The sequence below is a fragment of the Podarcis bocagei genome, assembly GCF_964188305.1.
Source record: "Podarcis bocagei genome assembly, chromosome: 3".
Classification (NCBI taxonomy): Eukaryota; Metazoa; Chordata; class Lepidosauria; order Squamata; family Lacertidae; genus Podarcis; species Podarcis bocagei.
Genome location: NC_138127.1, coordinates 84,431,061 through 84,455,797, shown reverse-complemented (window position 1 = coordinate 84,455,797; position 24,737 = coordinate 84,431,061). Strand labels below are relative to the sequence as shown.

Here is a 24,737-nt window from a genome sequence, read left to right as displayed (position 1 = left end):
CGTGTCCGATAGTTGAGTGACGTTGAAGCTGATGACTTCCCTGTGATTCCCAAGGCGCATCACCATTGGTGGCGTCTGCTTCACCACTTGCCCCCCTAGCAGCTCCCTGCCATCCACCGTGACAACCTGCAGGGGCAGCGTGGCAGGCAGCAACTGTATAGCGTGCCGGTCGACAAAGTCCTGCCCTATAAAGTCCGCATTGCTTCCTGAGTCAATGGTGAGCGGCACGTCCATGGTGATTCCATTGGGCAGCTGGAGCGATGCGGTGAGCCTCACTACTGGTTTGGGCGGGAGGGGGTCCATGGGCTGTGAAATCTCCGGGGACTTCTTCACTGACACGTCTGGCTGGGCCCCATTGCCTCTTCCTCCAGCCAGACATCGTCGTTTCCCTGCTGTGGTCCTCCTTGCTGCGTTGCTGCAGTTACCATTGCTGAGGCTGCAGTGTGCTTGTGGAGCCTCCGGGGACACTCTTTCGCCATATGCCCTGGATCCTCGCAGATGTAACACTTCCTGTTCCCTCTAGGAGGCTTCGCTTTCACTGTTGTCGGTGCTAGGGCTCTGGCTGCTGACTGAGCCCTTGCACTTCCAACCTCCATAGGTTCCACCCCTCCTCCTGGTGGATGCGTGGATTGCGCACGCGCTGCTTCTCTGGGAAGGAAGGAGGAGCCCCTGGCTGGTTCGCGCCCGCCACGCCCTTCGTCCCTGCTCCACGGACGTTCTTCCAGCCGCACCCCCACCGCCAGCGCCCTCTGAACGATCTCCTGCGTGGTCCGGGGTCTCTCCCCCCTCGCAATTTCATCTTTAACAGAGCCGTGCAATCCCTCCCAAAACAGGTCTCTTACAGGAGCCGAATCCCTGTCCCATTCCAGAGCACTGACCAAAGCGAAAAAGCGGGCATGATACTGCCTTACGCTGGCCCTCCCTTGTTTCAGTCCATGTATCTGCTGCCGAGCAAGATCCACGTCAATGCTTGATAAGAAACACCCATCCATCGCTTTAATAAAGGCATCCGCATTTTGGAGCGCCGGATCCTTATCCCTCCACAAATTGCGCAGCCATGCTTTAGCTTCCCCATGCAAATGGGACATGATGAATCCCACTTTCTCTTGCTCATCTCTAAAGTCTTTTTTCAGCAGTTCCAGTGCGCACATTACATCTGCTCTAAAGTTGGGGTACTGCTGCAGGTTCCCATCGAAGTGAGAGACCAGACCGCCTGTTCGTCTCGCCAACCCAATTCCCTCCTGTTTGGGTGTCAGTTGCCCGTGCTTCGTAAGCATGTCCAACCTGACCTGGAGATCCCTGCAGGCGGCAGCTGCCTCCTCCTCTCTCTTCCTGGATGCAAGAGCCTCAGCATTCAGTTGTGACACTGCTTTTCTGAGTTCCTCTATCTGCTGCTCAGCCGTCATGTTGTCTGCCGTTCGTGAGCTAGCTAGTAGGCACCTGCTTCTCTCCTCTCCTCGAGGCTGTAGATGCCCACAATTTGGAGACGGAGCTTACTGTCAGAGCTGCTTCAAGATCCTAGCTCACAGAGGATCACGCTAGCCAGCGGTCATTAAGTAAAAGTCTTTATTGAGTTACAGTTTCCATTCCCAAGCTGCTGCGTGCAACTCTACGTCTAATGGCTAGATCGGCGAAGCTCCGTCTGAGTCTCCGCCCCTTGTGCACCAACTTAATATCCTAGCCCTGCTCCACCTTTTCCGCCTGACTGCTCTCCTCTGGGTCCCTCTGCCCCCCGGGGTCTCTTCCTTCCGGGATTCTTCTGACGCCGACCCCCCGGAACTCCCTGTCTCCTTGCGCCGGGCTTTAGGACCTGGCTCCCTTTCCTGGCTGCCTACTGCGTCACTTTCCTGTGCATTTGAACTTGGCGCGCGCGCCCAACCTTCCACTTTCCGTCTGACCGTTTCTTCGCTCCCCGATGGAGGTGTGGCCACTCCTGACTCGTGCCCTCCCCCCTGTTGCGAGCTGCCAGCGCTTGATCTCTGGCGCTCTTCCTCTTCCCTGCTCTCTGGCTGTGACGCTGGTCCCGATTTCCAACTGCTCCCCTCTGAGTCCCCTCTGGCTCTATCTTCCTGGGGTGTCCCCCTAGGCTCCCCCCTTGCCCTGGCCACTGGTGCTCCTTTCTGTGAATCTTCTGATTCACTGGAAAGACTCGGAGATCTCGGGTCGTCGTCATCACTCATCTTTTCTTCTGCCTCCTCCCCCTCGCTCTCTGTTTCCTCCCTTGCCCTTGCCTCTGCTCCCGAACCCCTGACATATACGCTTCAGGTTTCAGACTCCGCTAACCCAGAAATATTACCTCAGGTTAAGAACTTTGCTTTAGGATAAGAACAGAAATCATGCTCTGGCGGTGCGGCGGCAGCAGGAGGCTCCCTTAGCTAAAGTGGTGCTTCAGGTTAAGAACAGTTTCAGGTTAAGAACGAATGAAGTACTTAACCCGAGGTGCCACTGTAGTTAGCTTCCCTGACCCCTTGTGAGTTGTTGCTGACCTGTTCCCATCTCCTACAGCCCTTCCACACCTCTCTATCAGGCCCTTCACAAGCTCCTCCTCTCAATGGACCTGCTCTCCACCCTCCTGGATGGCTTTTACCAGACTGGAACCTGTCCTTAAACTGCGATAATCCCTCTTGCTTGCCTGCACAGGAGACAGAGAGATGCGTGGGCTGTATGTCTGTATGCAAAAACCTCAAACTGTTACTGTTCAAAGTCAAGAGTCGCACCTGCTCCTCTGTGCACTTTAGCCCCTGCCTGCCGCTGACAAGTGCCCCTTACTGAAAGGTTTCCCATAATGCAAACCTTGAGCTAAACAATGATCCCCCCCCCAGGCTGTGTACAAACACTATACTTTTAATGCACTTTCAAAGTGCATGCTCTCCTTCCCAGAATTCTGGGCACTGCTGTCTGTTAAGTGTTGCTGGGAATTGTGACTCTTGAGGGTAAACGACAGTGCCCAGAATTATTTGTGGCAGATCAGCTCCCTTGCATATACGGAGATCTTCCTTATCTTCTGATACCTGGTACCTTTAATTAGAAACCCGGTATATGGCAACTGACCCCAAGACTTTTTGCAGGTAAACCACGTGCTTTACTGCTGAGCCACATCCCCATCCCTTCTGTGGTCTTGCCCTCTTCCAGGCCACAGAGTACAGGTGGCATTTCATTCAAACCTTCCTGCGTATAACCAATCAGAGCTCCAGAGCCCTGCTTTATACTGCACAAGTTTCTGTTTCTCCAGATGCAGAGATATGGTTTTGCAATCTAAACAGGTTCCTCCCTCTCTCTGAGCTGTTATCTCAGAGAACACTTCAGCCAGTGCTGCCACAAAGGCAGATAAGAATGTTTTATGGCCCTTTAGCCTTACAAGAAATCATAAGCGAAAACAAGACTGATGGGCAGCGCAGAGGGGTGATCAAGCGCTGTGTCATTGTGCAAAGTGGGGAGGCTGGAGCAATTACGAGCTCCTGTTACCAGAACTAGGAAAGCTGCTTTCGGTCTCCAAGCAAAAGGAAAAGAAGGCTGCTTCCCTTTGCTCAGTGCTAACCTTGCCAACTGCAAATGCAAAATCACCAGCAGGAACAGGACCATACAAATATTAATTCGTTTCCTTATGCAAACCTCAAGGGGACGCAATGTACAGATTGCCCTCGACGGATCGCCCTTTCCAGAATGGCCAAGGACAAAAAGCCCTTGCAATCGGAGCAAAAGGTTTCTGCATTTAAAACACATGGCTCCCCTCCCCAAAAGAATTCTGGGAACTATAGCTTTTAAAGGCTACTGGGAACTGTAGCTCTACTGCGACACTGTACCTGTAAAGGGCATTCAAACCACTTTCTTGCCCTCAAAAGAATTCTGGGCATTGTAGTTTCCCCCTCACAGAGTTACAGTTTCCAGCAACCCTTAACGAACTACAGGGCCCAGAATTCTTTGGGGTGGGGAATGTGCTTTAAAGGTAGAGTGGGTTGCACAGCCTGTGATGGGCAAATGACAATTTCCAAGCATGTATTATGTGGATGTGACTACAAGAACATCTGACTCCTAACCATACCGACTCAGAAGTAAGTCCCATTGAGTTTAATGAGACTTCCAGGTATATGCACACAAGACTGCAACTTGATTACTGCAGTACTGAAGACCCACAAATCCAATCAGGGAGGGGCAATTAATCCTTTCACTCATGTTATTTTTCCACTGCATCTCTCCTCCACCTATGAAATATTCACTTGTGGGGCAAATAGCAACTTCACAGGGGAGGTTTTGCTGGGAAGTTGGCTGACCTCCCAGCAGCCAGGTTCCAACTGAGATCCACCCCCACACCCGCTGCAAGAGATCCAACCACAAATCTCTAACTATTACTGGTTCACTTTAAAGCCATGAAGCCACTGGGTGACTTTGGGCCAGTCACAGCCTCTCAGCCTAGCCTTCCTCAGCTCTGGCCTTGCCAACAGCATCCCGCCAGGCCTCCTCTGCCCCTTCAAGATTGGGGGGAGGCTGAGCCCCGCTCCAGTGGACATTGGGGGGGGGGCTGTAGAGGCCTCACCCCCATGGAGTTGGCGTGCCTACCCAGAAAGCAATGTGGCTTTCAGGCTGGAAAGGTTTTCCTGCCCTCACTCTGCAATCTGAAAGAAAAGCCTTCAGGCCGTCTCCTTGGCGAAGGTGTTGCTAGGTCAAGGTGCAGGCCTCTAACACAGGTTTACCTATAATATGTATACGTAGGTGCCTCTGGGAAATCAAGATGTTTTAGCTGAGATCTCAACAGCACTGCACTTCACAGGGTGCTGAGCTGTGAGTTGCAGACAGCTGTTCTCTCTCGCTTTCAGTTTTACACACATAGACAGACGCCTACCAATCATTCTGGACTAGGAGAAAGAGCTCTTCTCATCCAAGAAATGAAGGCTGTGTCCAGTTACTGTAACCATGTGTTGATGTGGCATGATACTGCAAATTTCCCCCCGTTTTCCCATCGACCAGCCACAAATCCTACTGCTAACGCAACTCAGAGAATTGCTCCCCCCCTTCTCTCTGGCAAACAATATTTGTTTTATTTAGACAAGGTTTTTATTTAGTTTAAAGTGGTTTTAGGACACTCTTCTGGGCAAATGCTCACCCAAAGCTGTATACGTTACAAAAGAAAAAACAAAACCCAGCAACACAAAAATACAAAACTGCCACTCCACAATAGCTATCCCTCATCCAGACAAGAAAAGGGTATTACAAGAGCTGAAGTACACATTGCAGCCAGGTAAGTACCTTCAGAGTTTGGCCTGAGGAGAGTAAAGGAGGCTGGATTTTGGTCTCTGAACCTGAGATTTCCCACGCCTGTTGTGGAGCATTTCTCCTCTCATGAACACGCTCCCATTACCACCTTTCGGGAGGGCGAGTTATATCGATTGGCTCACGTCACAGCTCTGACTCTGCGGCAATATGAGATATTGGCTTATAAAACACCATCTCCTCATGAATCTTTCATTGGCTAGCGTGATCTGAGAAGCCGGCAGCAGCCATCACTCCACACTGGCTCTCTGCGATGATGCCACTGCAGAGACCTCCTTTATTGGATCAGAGCTATTAATCTGCTTACAACAATACACACCCGGAGAGCCTTATCAAATTCCCTCCTCCCAGGTACAGCCGGCTTACACAAGAGTCATGTGCTCCTTTGGTAAGGACATCGCGGCATTACTCTCCAGTGTAGTAAACTGAAATCATTTCCAATTAGGCACATGACTTGCAATTCCAAGATGAAACACTGTCATCCCCGCTTACGGCATGCTAACCCTTTTACAGAAAGGCTAGGCACAGAAAAACAAGGAGGTTCTAGGAATTAACATTTCCAGTTAATTCCCAAGTAAAATATAAAGTAGGATTTATCAGAACCGGGAAGGGGGAAGAGAATACCAAGGTAAAAATCCAGAGAGCTGGATTGCAAACAATGCTGCAGTGTTTTCCTTATGAAACTCAATTTATATGGTCTTTCACCCTGGGACTGGCTTCGACTGGCTGGCTAAACCAGGTGTGGGTAGCAGACATGTCTCAAACCCTTGGTGAGTGACGGACTTCCCCTGAATGTGAAGCTGGGCTCTGGTGGATGAGACCATCAGTGGTCAAAGAAGGCGTTTTCTGCACATGCTGTAGAGGGACTTGAGGGGCAGATGGGGCTCATCAACCTGGGAAGACAACCCATCTAGGAGAAGGAAAACAATGATCCTAACCTTCTGCTGTCTTGAGAGATATCTCCGGGAAAAGAAAACACTAAGGAGTAAACCCTACACAAATCCAGAGGGGAGTCCCTAAGATGGTTGGATGGTGCCCTGTATGCCTCCTTCCAGCAACTCCTACAGGGAAGCGAGTGCCAAACATATGGCTCTGCTTTCCTTTGGACCACATCAGCGGGGCCAAGAGAAAGGTTTTGTCATCTGGGCAACCCAAGACCTCCATACACACTGCCCAGGCTTGCACTCCAGTGAGGTCACTTTGATGCTGCTAATGCAATGGCTTTACTTCATGCCTGTTTCCTGCTTGGCAGGGGGTTGGACTCAATGGCCCTTGTGGTCTATTCCAACTCTATGATTCTATGCCTGTCATGGGAAACACGGGTGGGAGAGATTGCTTCTGTGCCCATCTGCCTGCTTGCAATCCGGTTGGCCGCTGTGAGAACAGGATGCCAGACTGGACGACTTTCTGCCCTAATATTTCTAAACCGTATTTTCATTAAAATAGCGGTTGGGGAAATGGAGTTCATGTTTCAAAGGCTTGCCTGAGTAACACATTTTTCAGGAGTCATCTAAAAAGCCAGCAGGGACGATTACTCCCAAGCTTCCAGTGGCAGGGAGTTCCACAGGGCAGGGCTTGGCTACACTAAAAGCTCAGCCCCTCGTAAAGGCTTGGTAAAAGCTTATTGCCTGTGGGGCAGTGCTTTATAACTGCCTTAAAAGTTAGGGCCAGCATTCCTGTCCCATGAAGCCTGCAAAGCAACTGTGGTTTTCTGTCACTCCTGAGTTTCTATTGCCGGTTATTGTCGGCTGATTGGAGCCTGATTACCTACAGCAGAGCAGGGCATTGTGGGACAAGGGCGACAGAAAGGTGTTATAAAAGGCCTTTGTTGAAACCAATGGTTTCACTTCCACTGGTTTATTAATAAGTTAATCACTGGTGTGTGGGTGGCGTGAGAAAGGGGAATTGGTTTTTGTTTAGGAAAGCAGGAATAACACGGTGCTGCTTTCAGTTTACAAAGTGATCGACTTGCTATCTCCCAATCCAGGTCAAAATATTACAGGCAAACACTGGCTTTAGGGCAGCCTGGTGGATGAAACACAGTCTGTTAGGCCTAATGGGCCTTCTCATCTTTCCACAGCAAATAGCTGGAGGTGTTAAACCCTGTTTATGGGCTGGTGGTGTAAATGAGTTTCCAGCAAGGATCAAATTACCACCCTGCATTTCTCAAATTTTCTTATGCCTTGTTTGAAACACCAGATATTATATCCCTAGGCAGGAAACAGCCCTTATCACAAGATGTTTAGGAAACAACAGAGGCATTTAAAAGATTGCCATGCATATCTTACACCTGTTGATGCAGACTTCACTAACCTGGTGCCCTCCATAAATTTTGGACTACAATTCACATCATCCCCAGCTGGCACAGCTGCTGGTCAGGGACGATGGGTGTGTGGAGTCAAGCAACCCTAATTAAGGTATCTATTAAGATCACGGTAATAAGTATTAGGATATGGCTGTTTCAAGATGGAACAGTGATAAGAAATCATGTTTACTTACTCAAGGGGGATCTAGGCTCCTTACTATACTGTACAGACATACCTGTTGCCATCAAGCAGGCCTGAATGTTTTCCTCCACCTGCTGCCTTTAGCATGGGGGGGGGATTGCAAAAGGAGGAGGAGGATAGGTTTGGGGAGAAATCCCATGTCAGTGGGGTGAGACGGGCATTGTGTGAAGGGAGAGGTTTGTTTGGACAGATGGGTGCAAAAGAAATAAGAAACGGGGAGTTTGCTTTATCTGCAGAAGATACAAGCTCAACCCCCAACACCAGTGGTACCTCGGGTTAAGTACTTAATTCATTCCAGAGGTCTGTACTTAACCTGAAACTGTTCTTAACCTGAAGCACCACTTTAGCTAATGGGGCCTCCCGCTGCTGCTGCGCCGCTGGAGCAGGATTTCTGTTCTCATCCTGAAGCAAAGTTCTTAACCTGAAGCACTATTTCTGGGTTAGCAGAGTTTGTAACCTGAAGCGTATGTAACCTGAAGCGTATGTAACCCAAGGTACCACTGTAAAAGGATTAAAGCATAGGTGATGGGAAAGACCCCTACCTGAGACCCTGTTTCTGCTGGTCTTAGAAGACAATGTTGAGACAGCTGGTGTCAAGCGGTGATGTTCAGCTGACAGCAGAAGTCAAGCTGTTAAGCCAAAGGCTGCATGGGAAAGTTGGCTGCCCAACCTCAACAGCCTTCTGCCCCCAGATAGCAGGAACAAGAGAGCTCCAAATAAGGTGGTGGCTCCATTCATGCCTTGTTGCCAGGATATGTCTGGCATAAGTCCAACTTATACTGTTTGCAATTTCTTCTTTTTTTTAAGGCAACCCATGAAATTCAAGCTTGTATTGGCTTCCCCACCACCATCAATAGGGAGTTTTTCAGGGTTCTCGTTGTTTTCTTTAAAGGGATGGGACCAAGAGGGAGAAGGGGGTAGATCTGAGGTGGAAAAGGAAGGGACAGGACAAGGGACCCACAGATACCCTGTACCCAAGGTTCCCCAGGAAAATATTCCCTGCCTGAAAGCCCGGAGAGCTGCTGCCAGCCAGTGTGGACATTCCTGGGCTATATGGACCAGTGGTCTGACTCAGTAGATTAGCAAACACAGTAGAACCAGTCATTTGCATGCCTGGCTGGAAACTGGTTGTTCAGCAAATCATATATGCTTTTACCAAGCCAGGGAATTTATGCGGGACAGACTCCCTCGTGAGGTTGTGGACTCTCCTTCATTGGAGGTTTTTAAGCAGAGGTTGAATAGCCATCTGTCGCGGATGTTTTGGCAGAGATTCCTGCAACACAAGGGGTCGGAATAGATGACTCTTGGGATTCCCTTCCAACTCTACAATTCTATTATGCTGATCCCTAGGAAACTGATTATATACTTCCTGAGAACGTAAGTCCATGAGTACGTGAGTCCAAATCTTAATAGAACTTGTCTAGCATGTCATAAAGTGTCCTTCCTCCCCCCAAAAATATATATATATATAAAACATAAAGGAAGTTGTAAATGGGGGGAATGCTTAAAAACCAGCTTTTATTTGCCTTGGTCAGGAAAGGGCGAATGTCAAGAGCCCATGTCAGATTTTATAAAGGTCAAATACTTGCTCTGTTTTACATGGAAACTTGGTTGCCTCACTTCAAAAGGAGCTAGAAAAGGTTCAGAAAATGGCAACCAAAATGATGAAAGAGCTGGAGCAACACTTCTATTAATAATGGTTATAGCATTTGGGGCTTTTTAGTTTAGAAAAAAGACTAATAAGGGAGGATATAGATGGAGAAATTTGGTAGGAAGGTTTTCTCCATCTCCCATAATAATACAACTGGGAGTTATCCCATTAAGCTGAACATTGGGAGATGGAGGAAGGACCAAAGAGGTATAGTACTGTACTTCTTTACACAACATAGTTAAACTATGGACTTTGCTGCCACAAGATCAACTTGGATGGCTTTAAAGGGTTAGACAAGTTCACGGAGGACAAGGCAACCCCTGCTGTTTTAATAGGATGATAAACCCTTTAAGGACAACTTTGCTGGGAAAGCAGCATAGAAAATGAAATAAAATGAAATAAATTAATGAATCCCTATATAACTTTACCTCTGAGTATGAGTTGCTGGAGAGCATGGGTGGGAGAGTGCTGTTGCATTCATGTTCTGCTTCTGGGTTTCCCATAACCATCTGCCGGGCTACTGTGAGAACAGACTTGGGCTAGTTAGCTCTTTGGCCTGATATGACAAAGCCCTTCTTATGTTCTGCTATAAAAATTACATTCTATAATTAACATTCAGTGTATCAGGTTTCTGTTTTCATTGCTAATATGTAGCTGCCTAATGGTATCTTCCAAAAAAGATGTACGTATGGGCACGTGTATGAAGCTGCCCTGTACTTAGACACGTCATTGGTCTACCTAGCTCAGCACAGTGTATTCTGACTTGCAGTGTCTCACTTTCTTCACAACAGGGCTTAAGATCAACTCTACAAGTCTATGATTCTATGACCTTTTGCTCCACAGGTGGCAGCTCTCTCTGTTGAAGAAGCAGGCCAGTGTTCAGATAATACCTCTCTGGTGGTCAATCAATAAGGCAATGATAAATGCAATACCAAATGGTCTATTTAGCTACCATCTTCTCCAATGAACCCACACAGCTGCTGGTGCTTCCCCAGGAAGCCACATCATATTCTGAAAAGCATCATTCCAGTATGTTTGCTCCACATTTACTTGGAATATGTATTCACAGCCCGAGCAGACAAAAATACAAAATTCATATGATGCATGCAATTTACAGAGAAAAGAGAGTATTTTCTATGACTCACTATTTTTAGCAAGTTCCCATAAAGGGTCCAGTGTTAATGCTTGTTAATTATAGTTTCGGTTGTTGATAACCAAGAGGGAGCAGAACAAAAATAATGGAGTGTTTCTTTTTGCACAAATGCTTAGTCACCGCTTCTTTTCGCTATGTCACACACTGCTCTTTGTGTTTCCCTACCTACAGAAGCAGGAAACTTCAGAAGTCAACATGTCAAGAGTCATGCTCAAAAGACAGACAATTTGATGACCTCAGCATCTCTCTTGTACCACGAGTCACATGGATTCGTGGTCATGATTGCAGGGAAAGTTCTAAGTGTGGAAAACATTGTTTCTACCAGTCATCTTAATAAAGGCTTTCTTCTTTTCTGTAAAACAGACACGAATGTTTCTTTGGAAGGGGCAAAATTAGAAATTTGTTGGAAGCTGATTAATAGTGGCAAAAAATGAGTAACCATGCTTTTTTGTGTATGTGTCACAGGGGGTAACCAGATGGGTGCAATGTAATATACACCAGCCAAATTCACTCAACTTAAAATTCAAGTCATAGCCTTGGATTTTATAGTATGTTGAAGTTTGTAGCACAGAGGGCTACTGAGGAATGGGAGGGGGGTTCTCAAAATCAGAAAGCCTCTTCATGATTTTCTACAGTTCCTTCACCTCCACCCATTTCATAGAGATCCTTCTCAGGGCATTTTCAAGGGGTGCAGGTAATAGCAGGAGGAACTGGGAAACTTTCCTTCCATGCACTTATCTTTGGATCCAACCCACAGAGCCTTTAGCACATTACTGCAGTGCACAATATGTGTCCCTAAAAATATTAACGGTCTGCATTCCCGAACACTCATAAAACCTTTCTTAAAATGATTTGCATTCTTCTCACTGATGGTTGATGAGGAAGCTGATAGCCACTTCCTCAATCTGAAGCAGAGATGGAAAACCTGTGGCTTTCCAGATATTGTTGGACTACAGTTCCCATCATCCCTGAGCATTGGCCATGTTGACTAGGGTAGACTAGGGGTGGAATCCTACGATCTTCCCTGTGTAAAGATTTGAGTTCAGCAATAGATGCAGCAGAACCTTAAGACTGTGAACCTGAATGATCAGGAGACATCAAACCCAACCCATCCCCTCTCAAAGTCTAGTTTCTCCACTCTCTCAAAGCCCAGGATGTATTAACCTGTCGCTGGCTTGTTCTTGCCTGGGGCTGACTTTAAACAGCCCATTAACATCAGATCCAAAGGGTTTGTCCAGATGGGTGTTTTTCACTTCATTCTACACCAAGTACAGCATGAGAATGTACACCGCACACCACATCCAGTGATATGTGCCTAGTTACAACTCAGCTTCCCAGCATGTGAGAGATTGTACATTTATCCACAATTGATCCACACAAAACTCTTAAATATCTTCGACCTTTGGCCATTGTCCAGCATCTCCTCTATTATTAGGGCCAGTCCCATTTTCTTTAATTATAAACCGTTTTAAGATAGGTAAAGATAGTCATCGCTACGCTTGGAAAATTTCTTGTGCAGAAGAAGTCACCATGTACAACCCTGAATATCTTGTCATATTGCCTATTGGGCAAGCCTTACCAAATGTGCATGTGTATCGAGCAATGGAAACTGTTTTGGTTTTTTTGTTTTTAAAAAGTAAAACTTAATGTAAGAGTTTAGAGGAAGAAGCATGGACTGTAAAACAAATGCACTAAGATTAGCAGTAGGTAAAAGAGAGGCAAATTAGTGCATACAATGTTTTATAGCAAGATGGTGAACCTGTGGCTCTCCAGATATTAGACTTCAACTCCCACCAGCCCGGTCAGTATGTCCAATGATCAGGGATGGTGGGAATTGTGGTCCAGCAATATCTGGAGGGTGACAGGTTCCCCATCCGTTTTACAGCATTGCCTTCAATGATACATGATCATTTGCTGATGCATTTGTGCTGTGGCTTATGAAATTCTATCCACACAGACCGGAATAAGTCCCATTGAAGTCAATGGGGCTTACGTTGAAGTAGATATTATAAGCTGTAATCCTACATGAGCCTACTTAATGCTCAAAGGAAACAGCCTGGAGCATAGGGTGACTGGCAGCAGGTAGCTGGATGCATGAAACAAGGAGCAGGAATCCAATACAGCAGCTTTCTGAATAAGCAGGCTAGCGTAGAGTTCTGTAGGACTTGGGAGAACTCAGAAGGATTGCCAGCACTCCTCTGCCAAAGTGCAAAGCTCAAGTAAACCCTTATATTCCCAGTCAGATTCAATAGCAGCCATTGTCTGGCCCTTAGGTGAACTTGCAATGAGTTAAAGAGGCAGTACTGTAGTTTAAACTGAAAACACATGTACATTTTGAAGTACTTTGATGATCGTTGAGGAATCTTTCCTCACTTCAGTTCAAGTGGCCTTTAAAAACTTCAGCTTTCCCCTCTTTAAAGGTCATGACACTCCTCCAGCTACTGCAGAAGCCATTGTCCTCCCCTGCCCTCATTGCCTACACTGGATGTTTGCCCATGCTGCCCTATGAGTGTACTTGGATATAGTCCCATCATGACATGGCTGGTTACATTAATGCCTTTCTGTACTGATGGTCAGCCCCTCCCGTTTCCCTTTGGGAAAACTGGGAAGCCTTGTTAATTTCACCAATTCAATTCTTCTTTCTTTTCGCTGTGGTGAAGCAACAATTTTAGCAGTGTTTCCTTTTCTTTTTAACAGCTCCAGTGCAGATACACATGCATGCCCTTTTAAAGTTACGAGGAAAACTCATACAGGTGAAATTGATAAGAATGATTTTGTGAAAGTACAACAACACATTCAGATTTTTTTAAAAAAGAAAACTGCTAATAAGACCCCAGGATTTCTACATTCTGAGTGATTGCAGTTTGGTTTCGGCCACTGTTGCACTGTCCTTCACCTTCTGTCACGTGAATAGCTACTGGAATAAAAACATTCTCAGTAGATTTCAGTAGACTCACATTTTGTCTAGAGTGGAAAAGAGCTGGCCTGCAAGATTCAAGTTAATGTTCAACTTCAGCTCCTGATATGAGCATGTGGATCTCCAGTTTTCTGCTCTTGGAAACTAAGAAATGAGAGACTCACGTGAAAACTCTCAGAGATCTTATCAGCACTGTCTTTTGTCACAAAATTGAGAAAGAGGGACTAAAATTAGAAGAATCACGGGTGATCCAAATGTCCATTCTATTTATGTAGCCAGGAACAGGAAAGAGGCAATTACATCAACATAATAGCTCCTAGGACTTGGCAATCCCATAATATTACATGTGGAAAAATGAAGCTTTTCCTTCTCCTCTTCCAAGCCCCTGCCCACAGGCACATAAATAAAGGAACCAAAAGAAAATGTTCCCAAAACAACATTTCTTCTTGGAGGACCAAACCCTACTGCAGCTCTTGACAACAGAAAAGAATGAAGGTTGAACAGGTGTCTGAAGAGAGATTTGCTACACAGTATCATAGGGGCTGAATAGTGTCACACAATTTGTATGGGGCTTCATCACTAATTTGGTAACACTGGCAGTGCAATTCTATGCATTTCTTACTTAGTATTAAGTCCAATGGTACTCACGCCCTAGGACATACGTTAAGGAGTGCAGCCTTAATTCTTTGCCTACATGAATCAACAGTCTGTCTGGGTATAAAGCAGCCTCTGTTGGAGGAAATCCAAGGCTGCTGTCCCACTCACAGAACAACTTTTGATCTAACAGAGCCATTCACTGATGTTAAGCAGGAAGGCAATTTTCTCTATTTCCCCCTTCCCACTGCAGACCCTCTACAAAACCTGTTCCAGACAGTTGAGGGATCCTCCAGATTAAGTAGATAGCTGAAATCCATGAGAATCCTCCTCTCCTTTTCTGTTACCAGACACTTCTACTGGATCAAAAGCCATTCCATTAGTGGAACTACCACACTGGATTTCATCCTATGTCCTTAATATAGGGCACTTCTCTTTTATTATTACTGAATTACAAATCTCTTATATACCTATTTTACATGTTATTACATAGCATTAGCGTTTTTTATTGACAAATAAAGGCCCCCACAAAGTGTCAAAAGCAAAATGAACAGCCCTTAACCAAGAAGCCTTGCTGTTCTAATGTAGTTTTCAATTCATTTGTGGTTAATATGTATTATTTAAAGACATGGCGACAAACTTAGATTTATAGAGCTCGATATATCAAGCAAAATTAACAATCACATCCAAAGAAAGCAATTGGAAAAACTGGCAGCACTATTTCCCCCCCTACTTCTAACTCTTTAAAAAATCAATCTTTTCAGAAATAATTTGTTACTTTTATAGTCTATCCTGGGAATAAAAGTAAGACATCGGAGCTCCATGTTTTGCACAATTGATTAACCCAGTGTTTCCCAACCTTTTTTGGGCAAAGGCACACTTGTTTCATGAAAAAAATCTCGAGGCACACCACCATTACAGCCCCGTGACGTCAGTGCGCAGCGTCACGCCGGGAGGGACATGAATTGCTAGCAAATTACATAATCACCTCCTTGAGGGCTGGCTCATCTTCTCTGAAGGCAGAACCCCATTAATTAACAGGACAGACTCACACCATAGCCAAGACGAGGGGGGAAAACCTCAGTCATGCACAGTCATGCACATGTGGGGGCTAAATGAGGACGAAGACCGGGCAGAGAGCAGGGTTCAAATCACCCCACCTGGCCAGGACAATCCCTGGGTGCTCCCTTCGGCCACTCGCCTGACCCACCTCGCAGGGCTGTTGTTGCGAGGATAACACGGGGAGAACCACGCGCGCCCCGGGAGCTCCTTGGAGGAGAAAGTGGGCAATGAATGCAATGCACGAAATATATGAGAGGCGACCAGGTTTTGCAGGTGATGGGCCCCCGCCAGCCTCCGCTTCCAACACCCGGCGCAACGACGCCGAAGTTTCCCCCCGGGCTTGGCTCGGGGAGCAGCGCTGCTCCCCCCGGCTCCCCTTCGCCCTCCCGGCTCTCTCTGCCGCCCACTGGGGACCCCCCTCACCTGCCAAGTCCGGAGCACCGGTGGAAGTTGCATGCATGCATGCAGGGCGCCGCGTTGCCATTGCATTGCACTGCACTCCATGCAACGCCTGCACGCATGCATTGCCTTGCACGCCCGCCAAGGGGTCTCCCCGCGGTCCGATGCGTCCCCTCCGGCGCGGATGCAGCATTGCAAAAATAACCCCCCCCCCGACGCAGCCCTACCTGGGGGGCAGCCTCCGCCTCCGCCGCTCCGCCTCCGCGGGGATCCCCGGGCTCCATCCTGCTGCCCGATCTCCGCGGGGGCGCAGGCAGGCTGCGCGGGGTCTGCGCGGAAGAGCCCCTGCCTGCCCGGCCGCCGCCGCTGCGCTCATTCCATGGCCGGGAGAAGAGCGCTTCAAACAAAACGCCCGGCCCGCCGGGAAACGTAGTTCACACACCCCGCACGGGCATGGAGCCCAAGGGCGAGGGGACTACGGATCCCGGCAGCCCCCGCGCCGGGGACGGAGGGGGAGAGGCCGGGTGCAGGGATGGAGGGACGGGTGGGCGAGCGAGTGAGTGAGTTGCAGCCGCCAAGCCTTGGCCGAAAGCCAGGAAGGGCCTCCCCGGAGGAGGAGGGAGGCGCAGAGCGGGAGGGAGGGAGGGAACCCCAGGGGTCATCTAGTGACGGCGCCCCAATCGAAAATTTGACTTAAAAATTTTTTAAAAAAAAAAATTTTCCCGCGGCACACCAGGCAACATCTCGCGGCACACTAGTGTGCCACGGAACACTGGTTGGGAAACACTGGATTAACCAACCCCATACTGAAGGATCTAACTAGCTCTAAGACATCAACAGAGCAGGACACAGCCATAAAAAACGTAAATCTAGGAACCTTTATTATTACTTCTTTCTTGTCTTTTACGAAAACGGACTTTCACTATCCCAATCACTTACATACAAATCCCATGTCCTATCCATTCCTTGAGGGCGTGGCAAGGCTGCCCAGATTCAATTGTCTCAAGTCACTATAGGTGGCACATCAAATACACAAAAAATACTCCTTGTGAAATCAACAGCAAGGCTCACCACCAAGGCACCAAGCCATTCCATTGGCTCCAAACAATGCTGGAGATGCTTGAGGGCTGAGCATGAACAGAACACTGGGGAAGCTGACAGTGAAAAATAACAGACAAATTGAATTTGTTTATTTATATAGTTCATGCCTTCAGTATCTATTAATAGCTACATTTCTCTCTTGAATTTCACACATCTGTCTGAGCCACAGGCCACTTATATTTTACAGCTGCTTTTCTGAATGACAGAGATAGTAATGGAACTAAGATTCACTCTCATCAGATTCATCCTAGCTCCTTTCTCTATCAATTTTTCTTCCACTCTTCCTTTCCTAGGGCCACTGCTCTTTCCCTTTTCCTGCAGTTTCATCATCCCTCTTTCCTAATCTTGCTTCATCTGACCCCAGGTCCCATGTTCCTCAGCTTTCATTTCGTTTCCTGCCTTCCTAAAGGTCCATTTCTCATGTCTTTTTACAGATGTATACTGATTTAAAATGTTGTAATAAATAATAAATTTTAATATTCTACTGGGATTCCATCTTAAACATTCATCACGTGGTACAACCAAACCTGTTATAATTTTTGAGTGTGTGCCGCAATGACCATGTTTTTCCACCCATAGAGAATGCTGCCAGGGCTTAATTCAAGGCAACTCAATCATAAGAACATAAGAGGAACCTACTTGATCAGGCCAATGGCCCAACTAGTCCAGCACCCTGCTCTCTCAGTGGCCATCCAACTGCCTGTAAAAAACCCAAAAGCAGCATCCGAACATGTGGTTTCCAGCAATATTCAGTAGTGTTGCTGTCTCTAGCCATGGAGGCTGATCATAGCCACCATGATGGCTAAGAGAGTCACTCCATTCCCTTGATTATTTTGATTAACCTTCTCTGAACCCTTTCCAATTCTACCTTATCCTTTGGAAGGTGAGGCAACCAGAATTATACAGTGTCTTCCAAATGCGGTCACAGCACAGATATGTTTAAAGGCATGATATCGGCCCAGAACTTTTTGATTTTTGTATTGGTTTTTAATCACACATAATCATCCATTACAAATAAACCTAACACATAATACCAAAACTCATTCATATTAACATTTCTTTAGAAACATAGTATACTAAAATATACTAAAAAACACATTAATCCAACATTCCACTGTATTTTGGGCAAAAAGAAGCGAAACTCTTTGACCCAGCATAAATAACTTCACTTTATACTTTTCAATAAATTAGAATGCAGTGCCTCATCCCAACCCAACTATATGAACCTGCTTTACTATTCCTCTCTGGGACTATTTAAAAAGAAACTTTAAAGTTGTCATGGAGAATACACCTAGCTATATATGTGTTATATAATACGCATGATGATGCTTATTATTGACATATGTAAGCCACCCTGGGACTCTTTATGGGCTGAAAAGCAGGACAAAAAACCCCTCTAAATAAAACCAACAACATGAGGGACGTGTTCCTGGGCATGAGCAGAAACCCTAAAGGGTTTTAAGGGCCTATTTCTTTTCGTCCCCCTCTTGAGCGGCCTTTGCTTAAGGGGTGTCCCCCCCCCTCCACAGCCCTCCCGCTCTCATGCGGCCTGGCGCGGTTGCCAGGCAACCTGCGGCCCCCAGCAGAGTAAACACCGCTAGGGCGCTAGGCAACAGGCGGGGCGAGACCGAATCTCGGTCGCTGCCCAACTGCCGCCTGCATGACATCACTCACCCTCCTTGGGCCGGTTTATAAATAGACGGCACTGCTGCGCGTGCGCGGGGGGCTTCCGCGGTCAACGATGAGTCATAGCGCGAGAGAAGGAAACAGGGCTTTACAGCCACGCCCCCTCGTGAGTCATCACCCGGCGGCGGGCCTGCCAGTTCTGAGGAGTGCGGATGGGCAAGGGGGCTCGTCGCTTGCCGTAGCGCTCAGAAAGCGCTCGGGCGCAAGCGACGGCGCTCTGAATCCTCTTTTCTCCTGTTCCGCGACGCGAATATTTCTTTGTTTCGAGTCGCCGCCCGCCCCTCTTGTCAAGGACGGAGAGGGGCCGACGCCGACCTCTTCCCGGAATGCCGGTGACGCGCTAAAGAGGGACGGGGAAAGCTTGGAATGTTCGCTGGCGTGCGGCGCCCTTAAAGGGACAGTGACCTTTTCCCTTCCGCTCTGGGTTCCGAATGCAGAAGGAAGCGGCAGTCGGGAGCCTTTAAAGGAGACGACGTGCCCAATGAAGAGTTTCTTTTTTAAAGCGAAAAACGAAAGCAGCCTTGTTAAAATTTATTAAAAAACAGCAACAGGATATGACTACAGGTCTTGGGTCTGTTCAGTGCCTGGATGAGAGACCTCCTGGGAGACAGTGTGGTGTAGTGGTTAGAGTGGTGGCCTAGGAGCTGAGAGAGAACAGAGTTCAAATTCCTACTAAGCCGTGAAACCCGGCGGTTGACCTTGGGTCGGCCACTGCCCCCTCATTTCTAACCCACCTCACAGGGGTGTTGTGAGGATGAAAAGAGGAGTGGGGATAATACTGGGCCCCGCCTTGAGTTCCTTGGGGAAACGGTGGGATAGAAATGTAACCATACAATACAGCCTTAATCCACGTAGATTATTGGCCTAATCTGAGCCTGGTTACAATGGACGCAAGTGGCTTGTGCATCTGACCAAAGGCCCCAGTTTAATTGCACATTCTCTTTCCAATAGTTGCCAGCCATATGCTTCTAGGAAACATGCAAGCCTGAGGTGAACAGCCTTCCTCTTTCATCTGCCCCCATTGTTTGGTAGCTGGATAAAAAATACAGGGATGCGCTGTCCTTGTGTGCCTGGTGTGGGAACCTGTGGCCCTCCAGATGTTCCTAGACTACAGTTCCCTGACCATTGGGCATGCCGAGAGAGATGTGGAGGCCAAAATATCTGGAAGTCCACAGATCCCCACACTCCCAGGCCTGTGCTCTACTTAGAAGCTCTTAAGCACCTTCCACCATAAGGTTGCAAATGCAGCAATCAAACTAGGATCTGAAACCATGGTTTGAAACTGTTTTGTACTCCACCCTTTGGGAATACTATGGTTTGATGTGAAACCCAAACCAACAAACCATGGCTTGGGGTGTTGCCTTGCCACCCTCAGAGGGGAAGGACTGTAGCTCAGTGGTCCAACATCTGTCTAGCATACAGAAGGTCTCAGATTCAGTTATTGGTGTCTTCAGGTAGGACTCGGAAAAGCTTGTACCTGAAACCTTGGAGAGCTGCTGCCAATCAAAGTAGTTCGTACTGAACCAGATTCACCAATAGTCTGACAGCATATAAATAATTGTTAATGTGATAGTATATGGGAGTTATCAGGGAAGGCAGAAGAAAGGGGAAATGATAGGAACCATAGTTTGTCTGGAACACAAATTGTTGTTTGCAGTCTAAGGCTAGAATCCTATATCCACTTACTTGGGAGTAAGGTCCATTGAATTCCTTGGGACTTACTTCTGAGTAGACTTGTATAGGATTGTGCTGCAAACTACATTGGTTAGTGTTAACTTCTAAAAAGCCTGTTACATTTTCTGATAACAGTGTTCTTCATACCAGTTGGAGGTAGCTGAACAGCCAGCCTAAGATCCATATTATGTGATCCCTTGCATTCTCATTTTATGAGGGCCATTTGAATTAAAATGGAATTTGTGTGCCTATCCCACACTGTAATACTGTGGTGTGTGAGAGGAAAGCAATATTGTTCAACGTAGATGGAAGTTGTAACCGTCATTCCATAATAACTCAAAAACTCCACTGACATTGGGAATGATGCCAAGAATACATTGGTCATGCTGGATTGTGTGTGTAACCACTCAAGGGCTTGCTTATATAATATGGTTGAAATCAAATGTGTCACAGACGTTTGCAGTAGAGAATCCCATGGGGCACCTAAGTCCAGTGTTACTCTTGTGCAGCGGTTAGTGTGGTGGACATGGACCAGGAAGACACGGGATCAACTCCCTATTCAGCCATGAAGCTTACTGGACATCCTTGGGCCAGCCACTCCATATTGCTCAGCCTAATCTACCTCTTAGGGTGGTTATGAGGACTGAGCATGAGGGAAAATACTCCCTAAAATCCTTGGAATAAAGATAGGATATAACCATAATAAATAAGCATGCCATGGCTTTGCTGCATATGAGTAGAAAACCCAAAGGCCTCTTGACTAGCCCAAACTGATGCTTTTCTGTTTATATGCTGCTGTTAAAAAACTTTGTTTCACACAGCATATAGTTAATTAACTGTGACCTTCCAGATGTTTTTGAGCTAGAGCTCCCATAATCCCTGACCATTGGTCATGCTGGCTGGAGATGATGGGAATTGGAATCCGACATCTCAAGAGCCACAGGTTTCCCATCCCTGTTTTATGGGATTGGCTGCCACATTAAGAATAAGAATAATAAGTCACTGTTTTGCCATGGCAACTCAAAGTGGCTCACGATATTTTAAGCAAAAAAACAAACACATTCATTAAAACCAGGCACACACATACACACAAAATAGGTTGAAACATCCCACTGGGGCAAAAATGTCATAGGTAGTTAAAAGCCAAAGGCCTGATTAACAGAATGCTTTTGCCTGGTGCCTGAAGGTGTGCAATGACCGTTCCACTGCCAGGTGAGCCTCCCCTCTTGTACTGGTCATAAGCTTAGAGGACTTTTCAAACTGGCTAGACAAATTCAGGGACAATTCTAGTTGTGATGACTCTGTGCAACATGTTCAGACGACAGGTCACTGAATACCAGATGCTGATGAGCAACAGAAGAAGAAGACACCACAACAAGCACATGTAATATTGACATTCCCGATTCTGGAAACGTAAGTGTTAAAAATGCAACCAGAATTGTTTGTATTGCATCCATCTGTCACGGATGCTTTAGCTGAGATTGCTGCATTGCAGGGGGGTTGGACTAGATGACCCTTGGGTCCCTTCCAACTCTACGATTCTATGATTTATTACTGTTTATATCCCATTCTTCCTTCAGGGAGTTCAGAGAGGCATATATGGTTCTTCCTCCCCACCCACCCTTCCATCATCACAACAACAACCCTGAGAGGTAGGTTAGGCAGAGTAAGTTGCCTTGTCCAAAATCACATAGAGAACCTCATGATTGTGGGGCTTTGAACTCATGTCTTCCTGTTCCTAAGGATTCAACATTCTAACCACTACACCACACTGCCTCTTTCATAACTCACTTATTTAAGAATAACTTCCTTATCACTAGTTTTGTAATTGAACATGACTTTTTCTTTTCTAAACATTGTGATTCCCCCTCCCCGTTTTTTTTTTTTTAAATGCTGTTTTTGACATGTCTTTGTATTGTAAAGGAAGAGCCACCGGCTGTAAATTTCCACACACTAAAAAGCAGAAAATGATTTAAGTAGTTAGAGGAGCAAAGGATCACACAAAAATATTTAGAACTCATGTCAGTCTCACCGGTTTCGAACGATAGATGTTGTCCCTAGTAGGTTAGCTTTTGAGCAAAGGGCATCACTGTGAAATACAGCCCCTCACGCACTCGTAAGGTCGAGATGATGCGGTTGCTTCATATTTAGATCATGGGTAGTGGAGAATTATAGGGCGCATATTAGTCACCTATGCTATGATTTCATATTCCCACCTAATTTAGTAACAACAGTTGGTTACTTGGGGGGTGCCTGGGGGGCAAAGGAGATTTAGGTCATTAACTGAGGTTCTGGCTAAGGGAGCAGATGGAGAGGTTTGAAAGAGAGATGAGGAGTCAGGCTAAAAGAGAGAAGCTCAGCTTTCCCAGAGACCCAGGGCTGCTTCAGGTCTGGAACTGGCTCATCTCTCAACTTTCCCAGGTAGTACTATATACATCCATGTAAACGTGTGTGTGTGTGTGTGTGTGTGTGTGTGTGAACAGTGCTTGGGACTGTTAACGGTGAACATTGAATGTTGAACATCACAGATTACTTTTGCAAATGCCTGAAAATAGACATTTCCCCCCTGCCCCCCTTTCCTGAAATTAGCAAATGAACACTGATGGTCATGTTTAGATTGTAAAGCTATATTCACGAGGGTATCTCGCGTGCGTTTTGGAGGGGCATTCACAAGATTCATCTGGGGGTGTCACCCAGGACCTGTGAAGGTCAACAGTTTCCACATATCTGTTTGAAGTGGCTTAATTTGCTTTTGTTCAATGTTTCTTTGTGTCAGGGCATCAATCATTTTGCTGTGGGTGGGTGGGAATTTATGCTCTGGAGGGAGTTTCCAAATCAATGAGCTTTTTGGGGGTAACTAAATATCACTGAACATATGCATGCCGCTATTTCACCAATACCAAATAGACATATTCTGTATCTGAGCTGTGTCACAGTTGAGAACAGAGATTTCTAGTGTGCAGTCTTATGCCTAATGGAGCTTAGGCTGTGTACACACCATTCATTTGAAGCACATGGCTTCCCCAGAGAAACCTGGGAACTGTAGCGTACACTTCACAGAGCTGCAATTCCAAGCACCCTTGGCAAACTACGGTTCCCAGGATTCTTTGGAGCAAGTCCTGTGCTTCAAATGTATGGTGTGTACCCTCCAATAAGTGTGTCTAGGATTTCAGCCTACGGAAATTTGTGAAAAGGACCACTGATTTTGGTGGCAGCGAGTGAAGCACATTCTTAAATCTCTGTATGGGTATGCTCACCTTTCCAATTAGTCAAAGCTCAGGTTACAGACGCTTCAGGTTACATTTTTGTGGGTTACGGACCACCGATACCTGGAAGTACTGGAACAGGTTACTTCCGGGTTGCGGCAGTCACTCATGCGCAGAAGCGCTAAATTACACTTTGCACATGTGCAGATGCGTCGCTGCGGGTTGCGAACGCTGCTGGTTGCGAATGTGCATTCCGCACGGATCATGTTCACAACTCAGGTGTCTACTGTACTCCACATCCAGTGTGCTCCCACTGCTAATTTTCAACGCGACCGTCGCACAACAGCCACAATCCATATTGATCCTATGGTTCCGTGACAAATACTGCTGCTGGACATGTTCCTTCCTCAAACCAGCTTCAATCTGATTAGAAAACAATGTGGAGGAATCTGCAGGACTGTGAACAGAGGCAGTGTGGTACAGTGGTTAAAGTGCCAGGCAAGGATGTAGAAGACCAGGGTTCAAATCCCCACTTGGCCAAGAAGCTCACTGGGTGATCTTGACCAATCACTGCCTCTCGACCTAACCTACCGGTACTTCGCAGGGTTGTTGTGGGGATTAAACGAGGAGGGAGAGAGCCATATACAACATGTTGCTCTCCTTGGAGAATGGTGGGATAAAAATAAATAAATGAGGAAAACCGTAATGGAAACCCAAAATGTCCCTCACTTTCAGTGACAGCATTCTCGCTCTCTCTGCAGTGTTAAAAATTCCCGGGGATCCAGGTGCGTTTTGTGATTTGGCATGGTCTAATTGCGACCAATTTGAGATGTGTGGTCATGATCTATGGCAACCAAGACTTGAGAGGGAGAGAATGACCTTATTTTGCTTCAAGCCACTAATAATGAACATACCTTAAGTCATTTACGTTTGGCAGACATGACTATTCTTCTGAATCTGTCAGTAAGGGAGAATGCTACTCATTCAACATGTTACAGTCTGTTGTTTTAGATCTGACGTATATGGACAAGTGAAATTGAAGCACAGCTCGGTGTGTGCGGAGGGGGAGCTTAGTTCTTTCCTTCCCAATGCCCTATTTAAAATTCCTCCCCCCCCCAACTGCTGTTTGCATAGGGAAGGACACACCCTTTGGTGCCAATGGAGGACACCTTCCTGATGCAAACAGTAGGTGGGGAGATGAAGAGATTTTTAGTTGGGAACAGAGTGGTAGGGCCAGGTAGAAATCTCCCAATCTGATTCTGCTGCTTTGATCCTGCCTGGCAACCCTCATGGCTATTACATTTAGAGAGGAACTTTTTTTTCAGCTGAAGGGCCGCATTCCTTTCTTGTCAGCCTTCTGGGGGCCACATGCCAGTGGTGATTAGGGCTGGAAACAAAAGTAGGCGGAGCAGTGAATGTAAATCCTACTTTTGTGCAGGAGGCTAGTTCCTACATGTACAGTGGTACCTCGGGTTAAGAACTTAATTTTTTCCGGAGGTCCGTTCTTAACCTGAAACTG

At 46.7% G+C, this 24,737-nt stretch overlaps 2 protein-coding genes across 2 annotated transcripts in view; one reads left to right on the top strand and one right to left on the bottom strand.

Moving 5' to 3' along the window:
• Positions 1-19,167, bottom strand: part of PACC1 (proton activated chloride channel 1) — an 84,895-nt gene extending 65,728 nt beyond the window's left edge. Inside the window, exon 1 of the mRNA XM_081186101.1 lies at positions 18,327-19,167. The gene's annotated coding sequence lies outside the window, so the exon portion shown is untranslated. The remainder of the gene's footprint in view (positions 1-18,326) is intronic.
• A 2,989-nt stretch (positions 19,168-22,156) lies between these two features.
• The window catches only part of ATF3 (activating transcription factor 3), a 36,884-nt gene continuing 34,303 nt past the window's right edge, over positions 22,157-24,737 (top strand). The window contains exon 1 of the mRNA XM_081186128.1: positions 22,157-22,433. The gene's annotated coding sequence lies outside the window, so the exon portion shown is untranslated. The remainder of the gene's footprint in view (positions 22,434-24,737) is intronic.